The sequence below is a fragment of the Rana temporaria genome, chromosome 2 (genome assembly GCF_905171775.1).
Source record: "Rana temporaria chromosome 2, aRanTem1.1, whole genome shotgun sequence".
In the NCBI taxonomy this organism is placed as follows: domain Eukaryota; kingdom Metazoa; phylum Chordata; class Amphibia; order Anura; family Ranidae; genus Rana; species Rana temporaria.
The window spans coordinates 537,369,234-537,375,376 of record NC_053490.1 but is presented as its reverse complement, the minus strand read 5'-3'; positions in this window follow the sequence as shown (position 1 = coordinate 537,375,376).

Below are 6,143 nucleotides of genomic sequence, written 5' to 3'. Positions count from 1 at the left end.
TTGGGCGGTGGGCATCGGGCAGCAGCATCAGGCGGCGGGCATCAGGCAGCAGCATCAGGTGACAGGTCTCGGCATCAGGTGGTGGGCGGCGGGCATTGGGCAGCGCATCAGGTAGGAGGCATCAGGTGGTGGCCATCAGGTGGTGGGCAGCGGCATCGGGCATCTGGCGGCGGGCATCGACATAAGGTGGCGGGCAGCGGCATCAGGCGGAGGCTCCTGTGAGCTTTCCTCTATAGCTGTGTCCGTACGACTCCTTGCCTCTGCCTATAGGCATCCAATAGGATCGCCTGTCCTTTCAGCCAATCAGGTGACAGGTCCCACAACCTGCTTCCTGATTGACCAGTAGGAGGATCAGTGTTAAAATTGTGAATATTCATTCGCTATTGTAACACACGCCAAGCGCATTCTCTGCCCCCCGAAACCCACCCTATTTTGAAGCCCGGGACAAGGGTTGGGCAGGAGGAGAAGCTGCCCCAGGCACAGCTCAGCAAGGGGGCACCTGATTCCGATCCTTGCCCCACTTGTACATTGGATGACCCAGTCCCGGTACGGAGTGTATTGGGCGCTATTGCTGTGCTAATGCAGCTATGTATGCATCGCGGTCACACGCCGAAACTGGCCCTTTGTTTAGAAAAGTTTGGAGACCCCTGGTCTAGGTGAGAATAACGTTTTTGTCCAAACTTTGCACTCTGAAACGCGTCAAGCAAGACGTTCATAAAAAAAAAATGCACGCCGCGTGCGCCAAAATGCGAGGCTGAACCTACGAAGCTCAAAAAGACGCATAAGCTTGTTTGCCGTGTCTTAGAGAGGCCCATTAAAATGAATGGGGTGCCCTGTGCACGCCAGCGCGATGATGTGCCGTGCACGGCCACGTGAATGACGCGCCGTGCACGCCGACGTGATGACGTGCCGTGCACGGCACGTCATCACGTGGGCGCGCACGGCACGTCATCACGTCGGCGTGCACGGCGCGTCATCACGTGGCCGTGCACGGCACATCATCGCGCTGGCGTGCACAGGGCACCCCATTCATTTTAACGACACCACATAGTGTGAATGGGAGGTAAAGGGCCAAAACACTTTGCTGCGCATTGCGTTACGTACATTGCGCGTCGCGGCGCACCACAATGCGCAATGATGCCGACAGTCCTTTCGTGTTACGGCACGTGGGTTATTCCAACGCACCGGGACACCAAGGTCTGAACGGGCCCCTGATTCTGTCACCCAATGACATCAAAGATCGCGCAGCCCTGACGGTACTGCGCAGGATATCGTCCGTACGTGGCTCCATCTCCTCGTCACAGCGACAGGAAACCAGCACCAGCCTTTTACCTCATCCAGACAGACGTCCAGACCTCGCCGCCACGCTTGCACAATTATTCCAAATCTTTCTACCGCTATCCGACCCCCGGAGACCGATCTGACTCTGCAAGGTGATCCAATAAAAAAGGTGGAAATCAACATGGCGGTGTGGCGTTCTTTCCTTTCTACATTTTATCACATGGGATGTAGTTCAAAAATCGCCCTCGGGACTGTATCGAATTTGGCGGGACTGTCCCGGATTTGGCGGCTTGCATAGTGAGCCTATAGGGCGGATCGGCCCCCTCCCATGTACAGAAGTATCACAGGCTCCTCCCATGTACAGAAGTATCACAGGCTCCTCCCATGTACAGAAGTATCACAGGCTCCTCCCATGTACAGAAGTATCACAGGCTCCTCCCATGTACAGAAGTATCACAGGCTCCTCCCATGTACAGAAGTATCACAGGCTCCTCCCATGTACAGAAGTATCACAGGCTCCTCCCATGTACAGAAGTATCACAGGCTCCCCCCAGGTACACAAGTATCACAGCCTTTGCTCAATACTTTGGTGGAGCTCCTTTGGCACCAATTTACACCCTCCAGTCTCTCTGAGTATTGATGCTACAAGCTCGGCACTCCTATTTTTGGGCAGTTTCTCCCATTCTTCTTTGTAGGACCTCTCAAGCCCCATCAGGTTGGATGGGGAGTGTTGGTGCACAGCCATTTTCAGATCTCTCCAGAGATCTTCAATTGGGTTCAAGTCTGGGCTCTGGCTACATATTGGTCCTATATATTGATATTCACTGTATAACTATGTATTGGCCCCAGTGGCGGCCCATCCATAGGGGGCACACGGGCGGTGCCCCCCCCTTCCCCCCCCCATCCATGCGTCCAGCCCCCTAATCTACATGTGGGGCGCCGGACACATGGATTCCAATCAGGGTTTTCTTTTTTTTAAAGCACATGATTAAAACCTAAGGCTTTAATTGGCTTAAAAAAAGGGTGGACTCAGGGCACAGAGCCCTGTGCCCCCCCCCCCGAGCCCACCCACTTGCGTAATAATAGCAAACTAGTATTCTCTAAAGGTCTTCCTGATTCTCCTCCTGGGCCAATCACGAAGCAGTTCCTAAGACCCGATTGGCCAGGGAGTCTTGGGACTCCGGGCCAATCGGGTCTCAGTCAGGACCCATTTCCTGCTTCGGCCCGGGAGGAGAAGCGATGGTCCAGGAGCGAGGAGCTGCAGCCCCGGATCCACGTTTCTGTCTCCCCTGCGCGCAGGAGGGGGGGGGGGGTTACTGCATTCCGGTTCAACCCCCCCTTTGGGACGGTGGGGGGTTGGCGTTGGCTTGCCACCCCCCCAAAAAAATAATGGAGCACCAGCTGCCACTGATTGGCCCTATGTATTGATATCTAGATATTGTCATCCTTACCTATGTATTGATACATAATTGTTCTAAGACTCAGGGGTCTCAAACTGGTGGCCCTCCAGCTGTTGCGAAACTACAAGTCCCATCATGCCTCAGCCTGTGGGGAGTCATGCTTGTCAGCCTTGCAATGCCTCATGGGACTTGTAGTTTCACAACAGCGGGAGGGCCACCAGTTTGAGACCCCTTCCACCTCTCCTATGAATGTTTTCTGGCCTATATTTGGATCTCTCTTATCTCGGGACACAAGGACACAGAGGGGGAGGGGAGCTGGGACTCTTTATCTCCAGCTCAGGGTCAGCGAGGAGTGTCCTGGGATCTGGTGAAGGCCACATTGTAACATTTCTCTGTGATCCTCCCAAAAAAATGCTCTGGTCGGGAAGGGGGGTAAATTCTTCCGGTTAACCACTTAAGGACAGAAGGTGTTTTTCAGATTCGGTGTTACAAGACTAAAACATTTTTTTTTGCTCGAAAATTACTTAAAACCCCCAAAATGTATATATATTTTTTTCTAACACCCTAGAGAATAAAATGGCGATCATTGCAATACTTTTTGTCACACCGTATTTGCGCAGCGGTCTTACAAGCGCACTTTTTTTGGAAAATAATCACTTTTTTGAATTAAAAAATAAGACAACAATAAATTTGGGCCCAATTTTTTTATATATTGTGAAAGATAATGTTACGCCGAGTAAAATGATACCCAACATGTCACGCTTAAAAATTGCGCCCGCTCGTGGCATGGCGTCAAACTTTTACCCGTAAAAATCTCGATAGGCGACGTTAAAAAAATTCTATTCATTTTTTGAGCTACAGAGGAGATCTGGGGCTAGAATTATTGCTCTCGCTCTAACGATCGCGGCGATACCTCACATGTGTGGTTTAAACACCATTTTCATATGCGGGCGCTACTCGCGTATGCGTTCGCTTCTGCGCGCGAGCTCGTCGGGACGGGGCGCTTTAAAATATTTTTTTTTTTGTTTTCTTATTTATTATTATTGATTTTATAATTTTTTACACTGAAATAATAAAAAAAAAAAATGTATCACTTTTATTCCTATTACAAGGAATGTAAACATCCCTTGTAATAGAAAAAAGCATGACAGGTCCTCTTATATATGAGATCTGGGGGTCAAAAAGACGTCAGATCTTATATTTAGACTTCAATGCAAGAAAAAAAAATGGAAAATTTGTCATTTAAAAAAATGACAACTAAAAAAATGTTTCTTTAAGAGGCTGGGCGGGACTGATGTTTTGACGTCACTTCCGCCCAGCAGAGCTATGAGGACGGGTGGGGGCCATCTTGCCCTCACCCGAGTCCTCACACACCAGGCGGCAGCATTTGATCTCCTCCGCCGCTACTGACGGCTCCAGTAAGCGGCGGAGGGCGCGGGAGAGCGGCAGGAGGGGGGGGGCCCCTCTCCCGCCACCGATAACGGCGATCTCGCGGCGAATCCGCCGCGGAGACCGCCGCTATCGTTTACACGGCCGCCCACTGTAAAGATGGATACCTCGGTTGTGCCGTTACCGAGATATCCCATCTTTAAAAACAGGACGTACATATACAGTGGGCGGTCGGTAAGTGGCGTCACGCGGCTCCGTCTATGAAGAACGCATTCTGATCGCGAGTCTACAATGATCGACGGTGAAGCAGATTAAAGTGATGGGTTCCCTTTAACCGGAAGAATTTACCCCCCTTCCTGACCAGAGCATTTTTTTTGCGATTCGGCACTGCGTCGCTTTAACTGACAATTGCGCGGTCGTGCGACGTGACTCCCAAACATATTGGCGTCCTTTTTTTCCCCACAAATAGAGCTTTCTATTAGTGGTATTTGATCACCTCTGCGGTTTTTAGTTTTTGCGCTATAAAACAAAAAAACAGGCCTGTGTGCCCCCTGCAGCGCGCCCCCTGTGGTCAGCGAGTCAATGAGACTCGGCTGATCACAGATTGGAGAAGTGGTCGATTCTCGACCCCTTACCACGTGATCAGCTGTCAGCCAACGACAGCTGATCATGTGATGTAAACAGAGCCAGTAATCGGCTAAGTCGATCACCGGCAGGTGTCAGAGGGACACCAGCGCCACCCATCAGTGCCTACAGTGCCACCCATCAGTGTCACCCATCAGTGTCACCAATCAGTGTCACCTACCAGTGCTGCTCATCAGTGTCAACTACCAGTGCCTATCAGTGCCCCCCATCAGTGCCATCTTATCAGTGGCCATCAGTGCCGCCTTATCTGTCCCCATCAGTGCCACCTTATCTGTCCCCATCAGTGCCGCCTTATCTGTCCCCATCAGTGCCACCTTATCTGTCCCCATCAGTGCCACCTTATTTGTGTATCAGTGCCACCTTATTTGTGTATCAGTGCCGCCTTATTAGTGCCCAGCAGTGAAGCCTATCAGTGCCCACCAGTACCGCCTAACAGTGCCCCCCATCAGTGGCCATCAGTGCCGCCTTATCTGTCCCCAACAGTGCCGCCTTATCTGTCCCCATCAGTGCCGCCTTATCTGTCCCCATCAGTGCCACCTTATCTGTCCCCATCAGTGCCGCCTTATCTGTCCCTATCAGTGCCACCTTATCTGTCCCCATCAGTGCCTCAGTGTCGCCTTATCTGTCCCCATCAGTGCCGCCTTATCTGTCCCCATCAGTGCCACCTTATCTGTCCCCATCAGGGCCACCTTATCTGTCCCCATCAGTGCCTCAGTGCCGCCTTATCTGTCCCCATCAGTGCCACCTTATCTGTCCCCATCAGTGCCTCAGTGCTGCCTTATCTGTCCCCATCAGTGCCTCAGTGCCGCCTTATCTGTCCCTATCAGTGCCACCTTATCTGTCCCCATCAGTGCCACCTTATCTGTGTCTATCAGTGCCGCCTTATCAGTGCCCACCAGTGAAGCCTATCAGTGCCCACCAATGCTGCCTATCCGTGCCCACCAGTGCTGCCTCATCAGCGCATATCAATGAAGGAGAAAAATGACCGTTTGCAAAATTTTATAACAAACTATGAGACATGAATGTTTTTTTTTTTCAAAATTTTCCATGTTTTTTTGTTTGTTTATCAAAAAATAAAAACAGCAGAGGTGATCAAATACCATCAAAAGAATGTAGGGGAAAAAATTATAAAAAATGTCATTTGGGTGCAGTGTAGCATGATCGCGTAATTGTCATTCAAAGTGCGACAGCGCTGAAAGCTGAAAATTGGTCTGGGTAGAAGGGGGGTTTAAGTGCCCGGTAAGGAAGTGGTTAAATATCCCCCAATTAAAAAAACAAAACAAATTTCTCCTCAGTTTAGGCCGATACGTATTCCTTCTACATATTTTTGGTAGAAAAAAAAAACGCAATAAGCGTTTATTTGATTGGTTTGCGCAAAAGTTATCTAGTAGATTCAGGCAGAGTTAGGAGGCCCTTATCAGTAGAATC